Source organism: Triplophysa rosa, linkage group LG6 (assembly GCF_024868665.1).
Source record: "Triplophysa rosa linkage group LG6, Trosa_1v2, whole genome shotgun sequence".
In the NCBI taxonomy this organism is placed as follows: domain Eukaryota; kingdom Metazoa; phylum Chordata; class Actinopteri; order Cypriniformes; family Nemacheilidae; genus Triplophysa; species Triplophysa rosa.
The window spans coordinates 25,043,573-25,065,318 of record NC_079895.1 but is presented as its reverse complement, the minus strand read 5'-3'; the positions used below and the strand labels follow the sequence as shown (position 1 = coordinate 25,065,318).

The 21,746-nt window shown below is 38.8% G+C and overlaps 1 protein-coding gene across 4 annotated transcripts in view; it reads right to left on the bottom strand.

Annotated features, from left to right (window-relative positions):
* raph1a (Ras association (RalGDS/AF-6) and pleckstrin homology domains 1a) overlaps window positions 1–21,746 on the bottom strand; it is a 65,302-nt gene that overhangs the window by 41,888 nt on the left and 1,668 nt on the right. For 2 of the 4 annotated variants that reach the window (XM_057335892.1, XM_057335896.1), the window contains exon 2: window positions 1,772–1,828. The gene's annotated coding sequence lies outside the window, so the exon portion shown is untranslated. Of the gene's footprint in view, window positions 1–32; window positions 53–1,771; window positions 1,829–3,104; window positions 3,251–21,746 lie in introns of those variants that run through there. The other 2 variants (XM_057335894.1, XM_057335893.1) reach the window with 2 other exon arrangements.

The following is a 21,746-nucleotide window of genomic DNA, read 5'->3' as shown; positions in this document are numbered from 1 at the left end:
TTAAAAAACAAAAAGTCCCTCCCCAAACTCACGCCATTGGTAAAGCCAATGTTGCTTTTTCAGGCCAGTCGGGTTGTGCAAACAAGCACAGCAGTGTTTACACAGCACCATCCAGCTCTTTTCAGCATAGTTGTCCGTCTAAGTCAGGCTGAGATAGAAAGTATTTTACCATCTTCTACAAGTTTAAGGAATAGATCACCTTCAAAAATGAACATTTAGTCATTATTTACTCAACCTCTTGTCATTCCATACCTGTATGACTTGAGGCCAGATTCACATTTCGTGTCTAAAACCGCACGGAAATGACCCGCGGTGCCCGCGCGGCACTCCGAAAAGTTAAACTATTTCCATCTCGATGCGGCGCCCACGTGCCTAGAAAAATGTGTGCGCCACTTGTTTGTGCACGCCTGCCACGCATCTATATTTAAAATAACGACTATGCGCACAGAAAAGACGCGAAATGTGAATCGGGCCTACCACAAAAGATGATATTTTGAAAAATGTTGGTAACAGAAAAACGTTGGTCCCCATTGACTTGCACTGGCTTTGTGGCCATACAATAGAAGTCAATAGGAACCAACATTTTTCAAAATATCTTCTTTTGTGTTCTGCAGAAGAAAGAAGGTCATACGTGGTTGAAAGGACATAAGTAGGGATGCACCGAATGTTCGACCACCGAATATATTCGGCCGAAAATAGCAAAAAACGCATGTTCGGTATTCGGCCGAATATGTGAAATGGCCGAATAAATTTTACCGAACATGACTCGAGAAACGATCAACTAGCAACCAGCGCAGAGAGAGAGAGAGAGAGAGAGAGAGAGAGAGAGAGAGAGACGTGCGCTTTATTAATGCCGCAAACATTTTGGCAGTGTGTGTGTGGAGCATTTTAAGGTGTCAGAGAAAGACACAGCACGGGACTTGCCGCACGGAAGTAAATTTCCGAATGAAAGCGTCTTTACCGGTCGGTAACTTGTGGCTACTTCAGACGGGAGCGGGCTGTCTGACAGTAGCCCCGCCGCTCGCGACATCCTTTGACATCATACAGTGGTCGCGCGCACACAGTTCCCTGTACTAAATAACTTGTCAAAGTATGTTCTGTGCATCCCGGCCACGAGTGCACCAGAGAACAGTCAGCTTTTGTGGGCGGAGTTTGTAGGAGAGACGTGAACTGATATGGTTGTCATTCAGCATCAGTCAGAATAGCTTGCGTTGGATGTTTATTTTTCTTAAAATCATTTTGCCACGTAGCCTATAATAATCCAACAGTTTTAGTTTATTCGTATTTTTAGTTTATAGGCCTAATGTGGAATGACACTTTTTAATGAACTGTTTTGTTGTAGGGGTACAGAGTAACTTACATTACATTCTTTTACCAGTCAGTTATAGGCCTAATTAATATAGGCTATTAAATGTTTTGTTTTAATGTATTTTGTTTTGCTCAATTTTATATTAAGTTGTATTGTATTTTATTGAAAAACAAGACAAATTTTTAAAAGCAAATTTTGACTATTCAGTTTGTGCAATAGTGAAAAAATAGCTTAATAAATAGAAGAAATGCAAAAACCATATTCGGTGTTCGGTATTATTCGGCCTTCGGCCAAGTGTTTCACATCATGTTCGGCTTCGGCTTCGGCCAAGAATGTTAGATTCGGTGCATCCCTAGACATAAGGGTGAGTAAATGACGACAGAATCTTCATTTTGAAGGTGAACTATTCCTTTAAGATATTATAGGAAGCTACAGGTGCTTTTAGTGCTGGATGAAACTTACCTTTGGTTCTGTGGCAGTGCCAAGCTGATTCCTCAATGGAAAGGCTCCTCAATCAACCTGTGGGACAGAAAAGAATCATTAATTCAAGTCGCACTTGGTCAATTATTTTAATCAAAAGGAGAAATAAAATCACCATCAGAGCATAACAAACATAAATTATGCAGCCGGTGTCGACTGAACAATGCAGCAACACCAACAACAATAAACTCAACACCTGTTCTAAACCCATAGAGTCAAAGGAAGTCTTCCTTAAAAAAAAAATTCTGCGAGTTTGTTTTAATGTGTGCTAATGGTTGCGACAATTGCTGAGCACTTCAAAATGTTTCAGTCCAGATTCAATTCACATAATGCAAGCATGCTACTTGAACCAAGATAAAGGCACTAATGGAAAAACGTTTTTAGTAAATTGAACAAATGATTACATTTTATCATTTGGGTTTCTTCAAAAATCTCCCAGATTACATGTGTCAGACATCAGATGAGACGCCAGATGATTTGATGGGACAAAATGGGCTAGTTTCGGCTTTCAAGTGAAGTAGACCAAACACATAAAATTCATTTACATTCTGCAGACACTTTTATCCAGAGCGACTTGAGAAAAACAGGAAAGTGACTCCAGTACAGCGCTCAACAACATCATTACACCCCTGTGTGTGAGAAACACGCATCTAAATGGTACGAATAGCCTAAACGAAGATGAAAATAAACCTGTGAAACTCGACTAACAAAACAACGATGATAAAAACACAATATTACGGTTTCCCTGACGTATGTTACTATACAATTACTGAGGGCAGGGCACCTCATCCCTATGGAGTCAAGGCACAATCTGTATTCAACACCTCAAAGTATGTTTAAAAATATATAAGAATCCCATACAAGGTCAACCATATTATATGCTGTAAAAACCTTCATAAAAGGTAATCGTTACCATAAGATACATGCATCCAGAAATAAAGCCATTGAGTGAAATCAACGCCGCTTCACTATATATGATGTCAACTGTAAGAGGTGTGTGTGGGTCAATGGGTTAGACTATTTATACTCACAGAGAATGGGGTTAAAATACTCGATACACTCGCACGCATCCGTCTTCATGTCTGCTTTGCAGCTGTTCGCAACCAGACAACTGCGCTGGTTGTACTTACAAAGACTGGCCGTCTATCAACTTCCCCAAATGATTTGTATACTGCCGTTCCAGCGATCTATGCTAACACTTTGAAATTGGATAAACGCAACTAAATCCAAATAAGTCCAAATAAGGAGACGACAAATCTATCCCATTCACCTACGAACAGAGAAAGTACACAGATTCTCGATGCAATGCACTTACCCGGTGATGAAAATCAAGCATTTGCAATTCAAATTCAGGGCTGGGCTCTCTACTGCAGGAAGCCTAATGTTATGAGCTTGTTATGTCTCCTTCATACTGATGGCACGAGAAACAAAAGAGCGATTATCAATGTGCTCTCCTCCGGCGGTCTGCATCCCTCTGTCCGTGCAGAGGAAAGCCGATACACTTCCCCTTTGCACATGATTAACAGTTGAGCAAGAGACGATGCCAGGAGGAAGAGAGAATGAAGCAGAGTGCAGCATGCGGACAATGCTGAGTTGCAGCACGCGGCTGCAGGTCGCTGCGACCACGAGGGGAGATTGTCGTGCAGCATCAGGGCGGGCGGCGATTATATCCTCATGCTGACCTAATACTGCAGAGGTGTTAACGTGCTGTTGTGAAATAGTTCGATGAAATCTGAATGAATCGGTAATAACCATCGGGTGGGTCATTCTCACAAAATCACGGAAACATCATGGCAGTAAAGATTTTAATCAAACACAAAAAGATGATCATCGTAAACATAATTGAGTTTTCTACCTTGCACAAAGCGTAATTTTAACATTGGAATGAATTATGTATTTTATTGATTTTTTTTGCTCAAATTCTCATTAAAGTAACACATCCCGAGTGCATTATATGTTGTAATTTAAAATCAAAACATTCTGAAAAAAATGAAGAAATAGCGGAAAAAATAAGTGTCATCTGTAACATTTTTAAAGGACTGTTTACACACACACACACACACACACACACACACACACAAAGACATTTACATTAAGTTTGATTTGATTTTAAGAAACATCTGCCAGTACCGTTCAAACGGTTAACAGGTTAACAGATTACTTTATATTTCTCATCTTAAAAACGTAATAATCTCGTTACACTGTGTACAGGATTTTTTTCATTCTCAGTACCGAAACGGGTCATTTCCGCATTTAAATTTTTTTACATTCATCAATTTATATTAAAATATAATGCATTAATGCCTTATTATTTATGATTAATACATTTTTGCTTAGGCATAATGGCATTTTCAGCAAATCATGCCATGTGATTGACGGTTTTAAATGGTTATGGTAATGAACATTTTTAAAGCCATTTTTGTAAAGAAAATTTGTTTTGAAATGACAGTAAAAAATGCATTAATGCTTTTAAACATGTCATAGCTTGTTTTTAATGAATAAATGAGAAAATGTGTTGATGCGAGCGTTTAAGAAAATAATCTTCAAAACCAAGATTTCATGAGAATCCGCTGGGGGTATATTTTAGCTTTCATTTTATCTAGAGTAAATATTTGCTCTGCTTAAGCATTTATGCACTGAGGTGTATTGCTGTCACTCTATTTAAGATGATTCAATTGCACATCATATACTCTCCTTAAATTAAAATACATTTAAAAACAATAAGTTATATAACTAACATAAGTTTCACATCAACCTAAAACTATAACTTACAAGAATTAAAATCATTCAACTATCACAATCACTGCAAAACACAAGAAATTTTTGATATATTTAGCGCGGACCAAAAATAAAATTGAGTAGTTAGTTTTAAGTTTCAATGTAGCTTCCCTAAGACTGACAAACAACAAAAAACTCAGTGTAAATTGATGTTTTAAGAAAAGGCAAATACAAAACTGGGAAACACATTTGTGTCACAGAAGCTTTGATCAGGAAATGCTCCTTGGTCTGTTTTCTTTTGCAGATGAGGCCGGCTGTGTATTTGTTTTATTAATGTGTTTGTGTGTGCCTCTCTCTCTCTCTCTCTCTCTCTCTCTCGCCCTACAGCTCTCATTTCAAAGTCAGAGCTGTAAAGAGGAAGCTCCTCTGCCCTTCTGGACCGACACAGATTAAAACAGGAGGGAGGGCCGCTGACAGCCTCTGACTGCTCTGCCAGGGGCTGTAGTGTGTCACCTGTCTCTTTGAGCTCCAAGGCTCCGTTTCAAATTGAAATAATTAACCTGGCAGAGCCTGGCAGAAGAGCTGCTGGTGGTGTGAAGGGAGGCGGTGGACATTGAGAGTCATTATTAGGTCAGTAGGACTCACAGAAGGAATGGACCAGAGGCCATAGCACGGCATTGATATGTGAAGTCCACAAGAGCCGCATTACCCTCACCCATTCAAGAAAACGCTCATACATCATATGAGTATATCATAGCCAGTGGTTGTAATTAGAAGAGAAGCCACTCACTCGAGAAAAGCAAGAGGATGGTCGAGTACCACAACAACTGGGTCACGCAAATGGTTGGAGGTAGTGTTGTCACGGTACCAAAATTTCAGTAGTCGGTACCAATACCAGTAAAATTCCACGGTTCTCGGTACCAATTTCGGTACCAAAGCAAAACACAAGTACATGCTAATTGAAACACAATTTTATTAATAAAGCTCATTGTTAATATAAATGTATAGAAAGCAATGCCATTTTGTATACATGAAGTATAAGTTAATTGTTGCTGAAACTGTTGTGTGCTCACTGGGGTCTTTCATGCTGATGTACATCCTCCTCAGTCTGCTGCTGTAGAAGACTAATAGAATAAACTTCAGTAAGTCAACTGACTGAACAAACATGCATATGCAATATTAAAACAAACCTCAGTTTTTATACTGCATTTACACAAGATTACTTGCATTAAGGTAACTGTATATTAAAATAATAAATGCTACAGATATATTTTTCTTTAGTTTAAATGTGGTTTTTTAAACCTAATAGAGTTATCTATCCAAGACATACACATTGCTAGTCATGCAGTTAGTATGATAGTTTTCTAGCACATAGATTTCAGATAGGCCTAAATAAAATACTAGGTACTGTAAACCCCACCCTGTCCTCCCATTAATTTTACTCCATTACAGTTATAAAAGCATTAAATGGTTAATAAGGACACTTGACTGGATTAGCATTGGCGCTAACAAATTAACACGCAAACAGGGATGTTTATTTTAAAGTAACCTTTAACTTAACATGCTACAACATTCATAATGCAAACGCGAACATAATTTGAAACTTACCGCTTGAACTTGTTAACTTAAATCCGGATGCTTCCTCGTTTCACCACAAAACTCTGTTCGTTTTCTTCGTGATATGACTTTAATCTGAAGTATTTTCTGTTCGCATCTCTTGTGGATCGGAGCCGCGCTTATCCGCTCATCACGTCTTATTGCGTCTATAAAAAGTTTCCGACTGACAACCTGTCAGACAGAGCATCAGTACCCGGTTGACCCGGTACGTCGGTACTACCGGGTCTTGTGAAAATTAGGTACCGACAACTTTTTTATTTTTAGGTACCGACTTGGACCCGAAGTACCGGTACTTTTGACAACACTAGTTGGAGGCACATTTATCCCAGACGATTTTTCCTACCACGTCTCTGCAAGGTCTGGTGTGTCTGATGTGAGTCACTGGGTTGAAAGCAAATAAAGGGGTCCAAGGCAGTCTGGAGTTACTTAATTTACAACTCAGGAAAGTTGAGGCAGTACATATGGAGATAGTATTACGCAATTTCTAGCAAATTTCATGAGTTTGAACAAAATTGTTTTGCAAGGCTTTATTTGGAACATTTCAACATCCAAGCACATTTCAGGTAAACAAGGGATAGTTCAACCTAAATTCTTTCATCATTTATTCACCCTCATGTGATTCCAAAGCTGCATGACTTTCTTCAGCAGAACACAAAATTAATTTGGATGATTTGGAAGAATGCTGGTTAGACGCCATTGACTTCCACTGTATGGTTACAAAACCACAGAGACATCTCTCAAAATATCTTCTTTTGTGTTCCACAGAATAAAGAGTCATATACAGGTGATAATTTGACCTTTTTTTGGTTGAACTATCCCTTTAAGTAGGTCAACTCCAGGACGAAAAATTGAACAATCCGAGTCGATTGCTTATACTCGTGTATTTAGGTATTTCTTAACACTTTTTGTATTCTTGTATACTTCTTACAAGGAATAAAGTCGTTGCTTGGAACCAAAGTTATATGAACACTTGGGGGTGGGCATTTTAGGCAACCACCCAGAAATCCATAGAAACTTCATAGAAACACACTATAAAAAAAACACCATTATGTGCATCATGCAAGCACAAGACGAGCACCCCGTTTTCTTCTGTAAACTCAAGTTTACATTGTCATTCCCCACACATCAGGAGCATAACTAAAGCATTCCACTTCGATATGAGAAAGTGAGAATATGACACACATTAGGCACCGATGTAGCACATGTTCTGTGACCTTGCGACTGAGTGTGAAATGGTCGGTGTTGAGTCTACAGCCGCATACGAGACGTGCATGAAGCAACAAGGAAAACACGCGGTCCACCTAGACTCAGAAAACGTTCTGGCTGGTGACGTGGATGAGTCATATTTGTGTGTGCGTGTGTTCACCAACCACCCACTACGACCTCCAACAAATCTCATACAAAAGCCTCTTTGTGTGCTCGTCTTTTATGGGAGAGTTATGCTTTGAGTGGCCAGACTCCCATGACCACATGGTCAGGCTATTTCACCCAGAGAATCCAAAACTGGGCCACATGGCAGAAAGACGGTCGCCACACCTTCCCTCTGAGAAAACAAGACCTAGACTATCCAAGGCGCCCCCGCCTTGACCGAGCAGGTGCTATGTTGGTCTGCCAGTGTAACCAGCTAAAAAAAAAAAATGAACGAAACCCTTCTAAAACAACCCAATCTGACCAGGCCGAAAGACCAGCAAACCAGCTTTAGCTTTGTTTTACCAGAAGGGTGGCAAAAATAGCATCAATCAAAACGGATACTCATGAGACAATCGCTGCTACATTAGATCATACCGGGAACACGGAAAGAATGGTGTAAAAATGGTGCAGAAGGAGAAGAAACACAAAGAGACGGAACAATATTGGTTGCAGCCATTTCCTGCTATACAAAAATAGAACCTTCTCGGGAGGATGAAGTGATGTTCTGAAGAAGGGCCATAAACAAAATGTCCCAGATTTTCAGGGTAAAAACGTTTTTCAACAAAATCATTTTTCCCTATACAAGTCTGAGAAAATATCTCATTCTTATCGATTTCTCTGGAGGCTCCTTCCCAGCAAAGTGTTGCAGCTCTGTGCATTGGGATCTGTATACAGATATGGATTAGGACTGCAAAATATATCAAACTTATCATAATATTGCAAAGATCACAAATGTTTTCTAATAATGTTATCATTGTAGTACTTCAAAACGTTACGTATAATGAGTTTCAGGAATGTCCAGATGCACATTATATTGATGCTTTCTTTTCCCAGAAAGAACGTAAAACATACGTCCCTTAAAAAAATTGATTTTGCAAACTTTAAGCATGATCGTATTACATGTCGAATATTGTACTATTTACTAAGTTACAGCAGTTTTCTTCAATATTTTGCATTTCCAAAGATCTCTGCAGGCTACAAATGTGTATCATGCATTAAAACATGACTCGGCAATATCTTGAAAATAGAAACGAGAAAACAATGACTGGTGTTTCATTCATTACGTCTTTCTGCACAGCCTCAGGCAGGAGTCTGATGGAGACCCATCATATATGAACCTCCTCAAGTCTTACTTTGAAATTCTACCCCACAGCCAGGAGGAGAGACGAATCCATAAACCATCTCCACTTTCACACCACCGCGGTCTTTATCGCATCGACACGCACAATGGTGTGCATGTGTGTGTGAATGAGCACATGTCTGAGTTTAATCGCAGAAGAGTAGATTAGTTTCTGCGCACCATGGTCGGCGCCACTGGAGGGTCAAAGCAATCTGTGACAGAACACACATGGCGGGTATAAAGAAGCACGCAATAGTGGGAATGTTTTAATGGAGACATGGGCAGCTGTACGGCAGAATTTAAATGCAGCAACAGGAGAGGCAACAAAGAGCAGTGCCAGCTTGGCCGGTACCTAAGAACCTTATGGAGCTGCCTTGTCTTCTTCTGTTTTGGTGGGAAGCAGCCTTCTATGCAACTGAAATGCAAGCTCGGATGGATGTTGACCAAGTTCATCATAATGAATTTTGGGACTAACATAATGATATACAGTATGTGATGCTGCCTTGGCAGCTCAACATGTTTTAACTGTGTGTTCCCACCAGACGCGAATGAAGCGTTAAGCACGAGTGATTTACATGTTAAGTCAATGCAAAGACGCGATAGGACATCCTGTGGCGCGATTCGTGCGAATGAGGCGTTTGACGCGCGAGTTGAAAAATCTGAACTTTGGCGAAGATTCGCGCCGCGTTAACCAATCAGGAGCTTGCTCTAGTAGTGACGTGCAGCATCTGTGCACGAAGGCAGTCCAGAGAAACAGATAAGCAGCGCAACTAAAGTCTATTTGAATTATAAACAGAGAGCGTCTTTGCAATAACTAATCACATATTTAAAAACTACAATACAAATTTCTCGCTAGAAATTCAATCAGAAGTTGTTGAAAGTGAAAATGAAACTTACATTTATACAAAACTATGCTCCAACGGGCGTTTCGGCCGCCATTTTATTTTTTCGAGCTTGCGTCTGTTGTGAATTTCACACGCGAATGAAGCGAGTAAACTCAAAATGTTCAAGCGTCCAACTACGCGCGAATAGCTCGATTCATTCGCGCAAGTCGCGTTTGGTGGGAACGCTCTGTAAGACAGCCTGTGCGTGATAGAGACTAAAGAAAATACTTGTCTGTTGTGCACCCAACTCACACTAGGCTTTTACTACAGTAGTAGTTGCTGATCTACTGTGTAACTGATGTTGCTGCTTTTTGTGTACATTTAAGGAAAGTTTTATCTATAAAAGACAGCGTAGGGGGATCGTATGGATTACGTTGGCTCAATTTCATGCACAGTTTGGTGAAGGAGTACAAATGTAAACAGACACTGGTTGAGTCCCACAGCAGCCTCTTGTTGACACAGTTAAAAAAATCTTAGATTACCATTTAAATTTTAGATTATCAAGTAATGCAAATAATCAAGCAATCAAGAACAAAGGCTGTGTCAGTACTCTGTGCACATTCATGTCGCTTTGCACACATATCCAGCCACCTTTGCATTAGAATGTGAATGTGTCCCGTCATGTTTAATATAAACAAAACAATCGAGTGCCTCAGAGATGACGTATTTTTGTATGCAAACCCCGGAAGTGAGTTAGCATTTTAAGACTACTGGTTCCATCGCCCCAAAGTCTATGGGTTTTTGGGAAATCGCTTGAAATAAGGTCTTTGGCAAACAAACCCTCTAAAAACTTTCACGTTTTAATCGATGACATAAAACACAACAGTTATAACCCGCTTGTGATTTTTTTTCAACTTTAGTGCGTCTTTAAAACGGCAGTTGCTAACAAGTTGCTAAAAGCGACTACTTGCTTTTGTGGGGACGTTAGACGTCATTGCGCATATAAATCTCACAAATAATGCAACAAGGGCACAAATCTCTAAACTCATTATTGGGGATTCATTCACAGAGTCATTACGAACACGTTTTTAATAGAATTTGAGAAAGTTGTCTGAGGCTTATCAAGCGACCATAGTGTAGTCGGTTTATAGCCTCGTGTTAGCTTTTTACTTCTGCCGATTGTATTTAGGCTTCAAAAACAGCAAATATTGTGTTAAGAATTGTGTAAAGAATATCTTTATAGACAAAACGTGTAAACATCATGAACATTTGTTAGTTAGTTAGTTAACTTTATTGTCCGTTACTTGAACAGAAAATCATCTTTGACACTGGCACAACATACAATACATCCACATATCACATAATACAAACATACAACACACGTGTTTCCTATACAACACATAACTGACCTTTACAACACATTTTGAACACTTCAAAACAATTGGTTTAAAATGGTTACCGCTAGTGGGATAAATTATCTTTTATATGCATTCCTTTTAGCTATCGGCATGCGCCCTGAAGGAAGAACTTCAAAGCAATGGTGGAGTTTGTTAATCACAGATCTTACTTTTTGCAATCTTCCAAAATAATCCAAAAACTCACAAAATAATATTCAATTTTAGATACAAATTCACATTACAAAATAACTTTTCAAATGACTTCATTCAATTTTAATTGAAATTAAATGGATTTTCATTTTCAGTTAAAATAGAAAAAAGGGTTTTGGTGCTTTCATGGCGTTGGAGGAAATGTAGGTGGAGCTGTGCGGAGGAGCATAACATCCAGAACGAGTGAATAGGCCTATCACTTCAATATTTATACCTGTCAAATTTACCAATCCCTTCCAAAAATACTGGGTCAGAGTTTTCCTGTATGAATTGTAATACTGTCGACTGTTAAGTTTTTCTGTGGCGCATCTGGCCATATGGTAATGTAAATTGAAATTTGTTCAACTTTCACCTAAATCATTAACTTTGATTTTCCACAAAGCATTGTAAAATGCACATTGTAAAATAGTTTTTGTGTAACAAAACGACACTTACGATTGAAAGAATAGACAATCAAATTGAAATTGAACAACACCGTGTCAAACCCCGTAAGGCTAGAATGGTTTGTAATAAACCAAGAATATTCGCCTCTCCTTCACCCCAGTGCTGGACGTGTCAGAGGGAAAAACAGCTGGGATGCAATTATGTTTCCCCTTGCGTTACGACAGCTGTTCCAGGCATGCCATAACACGTCACGCATAAAAGACTGTAATGACGATCAAATGATATTCCCGCTCTGTGCACAGTAAGGATCTCTCTCAGTGTATAAATGGAGGATCCTGTTACTACTGTTAAGACAAGTGACTGAACTTTCTCAGTTTCACTCTTCATTGAGATCTCTCTCAGACAGCAGTATCAGCAGCAGTCTTCACTTGCTCCCTTTGTCACGAGGTCTGTACTTAAAGGGACCGTTCACCCCAAAAATGTATTTTTTTACTTTTAACATTTAAAAGCTTTGTAACGTTCTTCTAAAGAACACATAAGGAAATGTTAGGCAGGGCTGCCCTTTTTCATAAAATGAAAGTGAATGGGGACAGAGGCTGTCAAGCTCTAATAATGACAACTAGGGCACCATAAAATGTCCATATATTACTCATGCGCTATATTTCAAGTCTTCCAAAGTCATACATAAGCTCAGAGTAGGAAACAGACAGAAAATTCTGACATAAAAATTAGGCCTGTGACGATATATATCGCGATTCACACTAATTATACCTGTCTATGTCGATTCTGAAATCGCAAAGGCTTCGATTCTGTTTTATGCACAGCACTTCCGTGAACTACGGCTCTTTGATCAGTAGGAAGTACTGCTCGATCTAAAATCACAACGGCTGCGTTCGAAATGGCATACTTCCTTGCTATACAGTAGGCAAAAAGTAGTAGGTGAACGAATAGTATGTCCGATCCGTCAGTATTCATAAAACAGTAAGCGAGAAATATCCGGGTGGTGGAGAATTTCTCGTGAGATTCGGACGTGCGTATACTAATGTTGCGTCCGAATACGCCTACTCGAGAGCGCCCTCTGGCTTTCGGATGTGGCGGCGTTTAACCGTAATCCATTGAGAAACTGAGCATAAAAATTATACGATATATCGTCCCAGCCCTAATAAACATTCTTGGCCAAACCAGAAACTTGGCACATGAGGATAAAAAACAAAAATGCCTTTCAGCCTTTATTCTATGAAAAAAACTTTCAATTCAAAGTCCATACAAAAACAATATCTAGTCCATTTTTTAAATATTGTTTAAAAAACACATACAAAAATAGTGTAGTTATGCATGTCAGTGCTGATTAATAAAATACCGACTTGAATATTCAACATAATTTATTCATCTATAGAGAGGGTAACAAGGCAATGGCGCTGCATCCTGGGGACATATGACAGAAGCTTCCAATAGACACAGCAGGAACTAACAACTTTGGACAAAAGAATCAAATGAATATGACAGCAGATTTTCCAGGCATGAAGTTCAACACTAAATCAACCCACCATAAACTTTTTTCCATTTCTAATACAATCTAGCTTTCTGGTATGCCAACCATTTACTGCCTAGAAGTTGCTTCTTGTGAAATGTGAATCTTATGAATTTTCTATAAAAGCAGAAACAAACTGGGTTGCATAGTTACATAAGTTTAATACTTCAGAGATTCGACCATTCACCATGGCACGGAGTGAAGGAAACAGGTCAGGACAGGACAACTCGCAACGCTCGGATTGTGTTAGGAACACATATAACTGTGCAGTCAGTGAGACATGCCTGTTAAGATCTGAACTGACAGAGAGACAGGACAGGCCGTGATAGTTTGATGCTCCATCATGTGAACTGAACTCTACCCGCATTCTCAGTCTCTCACATCCACTCCCTCCCTTACTTCCCCGAACATGCACTTGGCCTCTTTTTGAGAACAGGTCAGAGCCGACAGAGACATTAACAGCAGAACACTGATGGGTCACGGATTTGGTCATCTTGCATAAAAATAACACAAGCACACTAATTGCTTCTAAAAAAAACTGCTATTTTTACATCTATGCAGAAAATGTAGGTGGTGTGTATGTCTATGCAAAACCCACCATCACTAGTTCAAGTTATTCTGAATGGTTGCCTTGGGGTTGCTAATGTGTTGATGGTGGCTGTCAGCACACTGCTAGATAGCTTTGGGTGGTCATTAGGTGGCCAGTAAGATATTTTACTTTTTAAATATACTTCATGTCCCTCAAGCTTTATTTAAATGTCCAGTGTATGAAATTTATCGGCATCTAGCGGTGAGGTTGCGAATTGCAACCAACAGCTCACTTCATCCCTCTCTTTCAAAGCACTACGGTGGCTGACACAGGACTAAGATGTCGTTGCGTTTTCAATTCTTTGCCGAAGGAGATCACGTATTTACGAACCGCGTTCTATAGAGTAGTTTGTCGAGGCTACTGTAGAAACAACATGACGAATTCCATGCAAGGGGACCCGCCGTGTATGTAGATAGAAATTAGGGCTGCACGATAATCACGAGAGCGCCCTCTGGCTTTCGGATGTAGCAGAATTTTCCCGTACTTCACTCAAAAGCTGTGCATAAATCACGTGATATTTATCGTCGGTTTATCGTGACAGCCCTAATAGAAATAGCTCATTCTAAGATAATTTCTTACAAAACTATATTTAACATTTCACTGAAGCCAAGTTCTCACTGCTTTGCACTGCAAGAATCCGAGAGGAGAGCATATTGGTTTAAACAAACTGTATTTACCTGGGGTGAGTCACTGTACCATCCATCCATAAAACAAAAGTATCACTTACAATCAAGACAATGAATCAGCAAAATATCACACAACACAAACTACTCAGAAAACAGACTAAATGTACACTCCTATCATTAAAAGCAATTGAAAGGTTCCCCACACATGGTAGTTTGTGATCTGGAGGAGGGTGACAGACATTTCCAAGAAGTGATCCACTCAGCGCACTCAATAATAACAGAAAGCACCTCAGGCGAACCGGTCTCGTTCAAGCACGTTTAAAGTGCTCTCCATCAGCACCGGGCATCACTAATGTGGAGCATATACGTTAACAAAAGGCCCCTCTAAATACTTGATTCTGATTGGTCTATCAAGGCGGTGAATCATTTATGCATAATGTCCACTAAACTGTATAATAATGCAAGCGAGAGAGAATTTTTATATATAACAGTGCTACGAAAAAAATCGGTCTGTGCTAAGAATAATAAGAATAGGTGCAGATAGAGCTGCGTGTTTGTGTGAATTGTGTTTGTCGTGGTTGTACTTGTTTGTGTGCGACAATAATCAATGGCGCAGCGCATTGAGTCCATATAATATAGAATCCTTTTATTTAAATACGTCATCGGCTGTTCTGCGTGTCTGAGTGAATGAGGTGCACAGATTAACAAACTACACGAGTGATGGTCGAGGATTTGTCTGCGTCTGCACTGCATGAGGATATAAAACACATGAACTTCATCTCCAGAGTTGCTCTGAGAGTTTATTTTACCAGCATTTTATTGTTTGAGTGAAGCTGTCGTCAAACACTCAAGCGTCTTCCTGATGACTCGTCAAAATAAAAGTCCTGTTAACTTGAACACTCAGACGAAAACATACTGTAGTATTTGCTAAAGGAAATTGTGATAAACTCTTGATAAACTGTAGTAAACACTGTAGTATACTATTGTAAGGTTCAAAAACACTATAGTGTCTAGGAATGTTACTGCAGTTTACTATAGACGGTTTTATCTTAAAAACATAAACAAACGTTACTGCGCATACGCACTTTTGTGACCCGAACTGAACTTCTGGTACACATTCACAAACAATAGAGTTCCTGTAGATGATTTCTGATAACAATCAAAAGAAACCGAGAAGACCATTACTTGGCTAAACTTGTCTCTCCAATATTTTGAATTTAGACTGCGATACCAAGGTCAACCACTAGATATCAATGTACCATAGGGTTTGTTTAAATGCGACCTATCTACAGGAGCCATTCAACAAATTGTTTATTTAATAAAATGAACATACAACAAAATTCAACAAATCGTTTATTTAATACAATTATTATACAGTTAAGTAATAATACAATAATACTAACATAAATTAAATAACATGTAACAAATAGTTACATATTAGACACTAGCCAAACGCAAACCGGAAGTTGGTCAGGCGCGCGCGCGTCCGATTAAACGGTCTATAGTAAATAACACATATACTACAGTAATTTATGAGGACAAATATACCTCTACTGTATAGTAAAAAAAATTAAATACACAGAACTTAAAAATAAAATAAATGTAGGTAAACTAAAAATTATATGGCCCTAATTTATCCATCTGTCTGTAACATTATTGTCATTTGTCAGTTGTGCCTATTCACTGCACATTGAGAGTATTAACAAATGTAGGTGGCCACAGCAGCCACTAGGTAAAATGCTTATAAATAAGCAAACTTGACCAATCAGGATCCGAAACAATTATATTTACATTTCAAATGAAATATAATAGTAATATAGTAATAAATGAAATATATAGTAATTTTTGTTGAAGTGAATGACAAATTTACTTGTCTGAAGGACAACCACATGACTATGCTTAATGTCAAGCCCTGCATTAGGGTCTTGACCATCCTACCCAGATTTATTTTGTAATAATCACCACAGTGTTAAAAACTATTCTAAGAAATTCAAGGGCAACAAATGTCTGACACAGAAGGACAAACAACATGCTTAGAGTGCCACTTCACACCCAGCTGACGGTGGGCCTTGAGAAGAACCCACTGAACTGAGCTTGTGTCCTGTGGGAAACAGTCGGTCCTCTCACAGGGACACTGGGAATGAAGGCTGCCAAGGTCAACTGTGTCCATAAAATCTTGGCAGCAGTATAACGTGACACGTAATCTAATTGACTGTCAGTGGCTGAAGATGCTCAAATGAAGCCTGCAGCCTGTCAGGAGTTTGTCAAAGGCAAAACAAAAAGTCAGCAAGTGGAAAGTCAGTCACACCCTGTGCGTTTCTCAAGTCGAGCTGTGAGGTGCGGACCAGCAGTGTATACAAATGCTGTTTCATAAGAGGACAGTGTGCCACGTGCTTCTCAGATCTCAAAAACAGGCTTTATAATGAAATAATCATGTGCTTTAACAAAAAACCAAGCTTCACATGTGCACATGCCAAAGATGCAACTTTTTTTAATTAGCAAAAACATAGGATTAAAATGACGTACACAAGATTATAACAGCCAGGGCTCCAGACTGCGACTAAATGGTCGCATTTTGCGACCGTTTTTTGAGACAGCGGGGCGTTTTTTTGCAAGTACTCGCGCATCTGCGACTTGCCAATTAAGATTTTTTCTAGTTGTTATATCTCATGTGAAAAGACGAGTAGATCGCGAGCCCACCAATGTAGGCCTGTGTGTGAGAAGGGGAGAGTCTGGAGCCGAGCGCCGCTGCGCTGGGTGACTGATGTTTCTCGCTGTCGTTGCGTCGGTCACAGCTTTTGACAAGTTTACAGACACAAAGTGAGCGCATTACTAAGATTCTCGGTTTGTTGTGATGGATTTTTTTGAGGACAAACGATTTGATATTTGAGACGTTTAACACTAAACACACCGCGGATGAGTTCAGAATACGCCATTTATCGGTTATCAGCACTGAGTCATTTCCAATCCCTTCACAACAAGAATGAACGATAGGCAAATGCTCTTGTTAAGTTTATGTGAAGTTATCTTTACAATGTGTTGTGAACAAGAAGTGTCCTCAGAAAAATGTCAATAATTGCATTGCAGGCAGATTTAAGGTGTGCCCCTACATTTTCTGCTTGCGCTCCTAAACATTTCAGTCAGGGGCTACAGTGCTCGAAGTAAAAAAAAAGGTTTGTCTGGAGCCATGACAGCACTGCCCAAATCACTAATACGAACAATACGTTTCACGCCTTACATAATACTTTTAGACAGAGCTTAAGGCCACTTTACAAAACATAAACATGAAAGCACATCTAAACAAAAACAAGCGAACCAATAAATACATATAACAGCAAACACAACACAGGAAATACAATAGACACAACATCACAACGGCGCCACGATCAAGAGTGCTGATATTTATTACCATGTGGACACCAAACAGAATGGGCAGGAAAATAAAATGCCCGAACAAGCAGTTCCTACTGGATCAATGAATGACAGAAACCATGACCAAATTTCTCCAGAATACATACTGGTACAGAACCCACCACCAGCACAAGCAAATATAAACATTTATGAATTAATTTAATTCCCCGTGAATTTTATAAAAATGTGTGTAGTATGTATGGCACAGAAAGAACTGACAAAAATTGTGAAGCGACATGGATTAGTACACAAATGTCATGCATCCACATCAATAGGTGCCAGTATAAAACTTTCAGAGCGTCCTTACACTCTTTAAAAAAAGATGCTACAAAAGGTTCTTCACAACAATGCGATCGAAGCATTTTTGGTTCCCAAAGAACCAAAGGAAGATATTTTGAAGAATTTCAGTATCCAAACCAAAATCCCTTATTGACTACCATAGTATTTATTTATCCCCCATTGACACCCATAGTATTTATTTTCCCTACTATGGCAGTTAACGGGGGATGAGATCTGTTTGGTTACTGACATTCTTGCAAATATCTTCCTTTGTATCCAACAGAACAAAGACATTTATACAGGTCTGGAACAATCTGAGGGCGAGTAAATGACGACAGAATTTTCATTTTTGGGTGAACTATCCCTTTAAAATTTTTTACTTTCTGCTGACATCAGTTCACCCGAGTTTCTGACACTTTAACCCCCCCTAAAAATTCCCAAAGCCTTAGAAAAAGCTGTAGGACTGCAGAAACACTCCTGTTATAACAGGTTCGTAAAAAGAGATGTATCCGAGTGTTTTATAGGGCTATGATTTGTGACACAAGCAACACTTCGTGAGTTATGAAGCATGAAAAATGTTTTAACCTAAAGTACACCAGGGAGTGTAGACCGCTGCATAAATGAAGGGGCTTTTTAATCTAAAATTATTAATTTATTGTGATGACAAATCGGGTTGCTAAGAGATGTCCATGTATGAAAGCAAATCTCTCTTTCTTCACTTATTTCAAACTGTTTGTCACACACACAAAACATACATTATGCCACAGTTGGGTTGCAGCTGCCAATGTTTTTAAAAGACTGGATGAGAAAGTGGAAAACATGTTTAATCTTTCACGTATCTTTCACATAGGCTACAATAAGTACTGATAAACAGAGGCCAATGCACATATACAATTACTGGCATCAGAGTTTACTGTTGATATGAACAATAGAAAACTAAACAAGCCTAATAAAACATTATTGAAACGCAACGCAAAAGTCAACATACCATATGTACAAACATAATCTCATGAGTCACCCTGTTTACCCTTACATGTTTGCAGTACCTTTGTCAGAGCCGGCATCAGAGCCTGAAGGGTTAATGACGAATCAGTCTGATGACATCATGCTTTGGTCTAAGCTTTGTTTTATTCAAGGTAGCAAGCTGATGACAGACCACAAACAGCTGGCAAACATTAAAGTGATAGTTCAATCAAAAATGAAATTTCTTTCATCATTTACTCACCCTCTTTTCGTTTCAAACCTGTATACATTTCTTTCTTCTGCAGAACAAAAAAACAGATCAATTGAAAATTTTTGGTAAACAAACGTCGGCGGTACCCATTGACTTGCAATGGTTTTGTGTCTGTACAATAGAAGTCAATGGGTACCCGCTGTTGTTTGGTAACCAACATTCTTCAAAATATCTTCTTCTGTGTTCCGCAGAAGTTATACAGGTTAGAAATGACAAGAGGGTGAGTAAACAATGACAGCAGAAGTCACCAAATTCTGTCCTTGTAGCTCAACCGGAAGACGGTTGTGGGTTCATCACATACAGATAAAATCTATACCTTGCTTGAACCGTAGGCTGCTTTGGGTAAATGCATCTGCCAAATGTGTAAAAATTAGGGCTGTCACGATAAACCGACGATAAATATCACGTGATTTATGCACAGCTTTTGAGTGAAGTACGGTTAAATGCTGCTGCATCCGAAGGCTAGAGGGCGCTCTCGTGCGGAAACTCCACATACGCACTGCAGAAGAAGACCGTAACACCTTCTAGACTCTAGGAAATGCCTATGGACATCTTTTATCACTGTTACTCAAGCTTCATCAGGTATTTTTATGGTAATAAAGTATATTTATAATGATCATGTTTGACGGGCGTTGCTTTTTCAAATGCACATTATAAGCGACTCAAACTTGCACTGCTTTTAGATCAAGCAGCATTTCATACTGATCCCAGAGCCATGCTTTACATCTGCCATGTCATGTAGTTAAGGCGCGCCGCGCAATAAAGTAACTGTTTTAATGGCGGTAGGTCTTTCTTGCTGTCCAATGAAACTCCGCCTTACATCTACTTCGTATGACATGTGGGAGAAGGGGTGTATCCTAATACTGAGCCGAAAGCTGATTGGTTGCCCCCACGTGTGTACTGTCCAATGGCATTTTTTGACTCGATTGACAAATGGATAAAGAAAAGCAACTGGCAAATAGAGAGAGAAAAGCATTTGGCAAATGCTTTTTTAAAAAGCGATTTAAAATGTGCATTTAAAATGTGCACAATAAAACTTTTTATTTTTTACATTTTAAAGCATGAATTAAATAAACAGTTTTAAATGTATATATTTATTTATACATTTAAAAAAAAATTATTTAACGTTTTATTGTTCAATTAAACTACATTTTAAAACACAAATTAAATCAACCATTTTAAATAAGTCTATTAATTTCTCAATTTGAAAAGTTATTTATTTGTTAACATTTTTATGTTTTAATTATTTAATTGATCAATTGATTCTTCGTTTTATTGCTAATCGGCACTCTCGGTCCTCCATACTTCACAGACAAGCTACGCATAAAATAAAAATATCGACACGTTGCATATCGCAGCCAGCTCGATTACAATAGGATTGAGTGGTATCCCGATAAAGTATCGTGCAGCCCTAGTAAAAATGTAAATGTGCGGGTTAAAGTTGCCATGAAAACCTCAATCACTTAGAAAACATTAACAATATTGCATTTGCGCAGCATCAAAGATTGATGCCCATGGTTGGTTGACCAGCTCCTGCACAAACAAAGGACGTCCTTTCTTCTGAGACACATGGGACACTTATTTTAAATTATTTCATTCGCCCCATCGGCCCTCTTCCTACTTTCCTTTTTGTCCTGAAGTGCCGAGTCAAGAAAGAGTGGCAGAAGCGTGAGGTCAGCCCCACAGAGAACCTACTGAATCTTTATCAGAAGCTCATTTAAGATCCCTCCGAACAAAGAACCCATCAAGCAGAAAAATATCCAGGGTAGACTTCCTGCATTTTGGACACAAGGGTCCACACAGGCATCATCCACCCCAGTTTCACAATCTCTTTACGTCATTGTAGCAAAGGAGGCCAGCTCAAGAAAGTGAAATCTGGCAAGGATGGACATTGGTTTACTGCAGCACATACGGGAGCTAATGAAGATTTATTCTGCAAATAACACTAACTATATATTTATGGGGAAAATCAATAGTATATTTATGGGAAAACGTTCTTGAGATAAATGATAAAATATAAATTAGTAGGGTATGCAGTTTCATAGAGGTTAGCAATAGCAAGCTTGCTTTGAAAGCATAAAATGGGATGTCTAAATCAATCATCTAAATCAACGGTACAAATTTTTGAATTATTAGGAGTTTTGTAAGCTTGTTGTGTATGCACAGAGCGGTATGCAAATACACAGGTCGACAGGCAGGTGGAACATTTTATGGTCCTCCTGAGACTTTCAAAGAAGCTTTTTTTTATCATTAAGTGATAGTTCACCCAAAAACAAAAAATCTGTCATGATTTACTCACCCTCAAATTGTTCTAAACCTGTATTAATTACTTTGTTTGGTTGAACACAAAGAAAGATATTTGGAATAATGTTAGCAACTGAGATTTCTGGGACATCGTTGACTACCATAGTAGAAAGAATTATTGTATTTCTTTTTTGTTCTGTTTAACACAAAAGAAGATATTTTGAAGAACAAACAAACAGTTCTGGGGAACCATTTTAATGGTAGTCAATGGTGCCCCAGAAATCTCAGTTACTAACATTCTTTCAAATATCTTTGTTTGTGTTCAACAGAACTAAGAAACTTATACAGGTTTGGAAATACTCG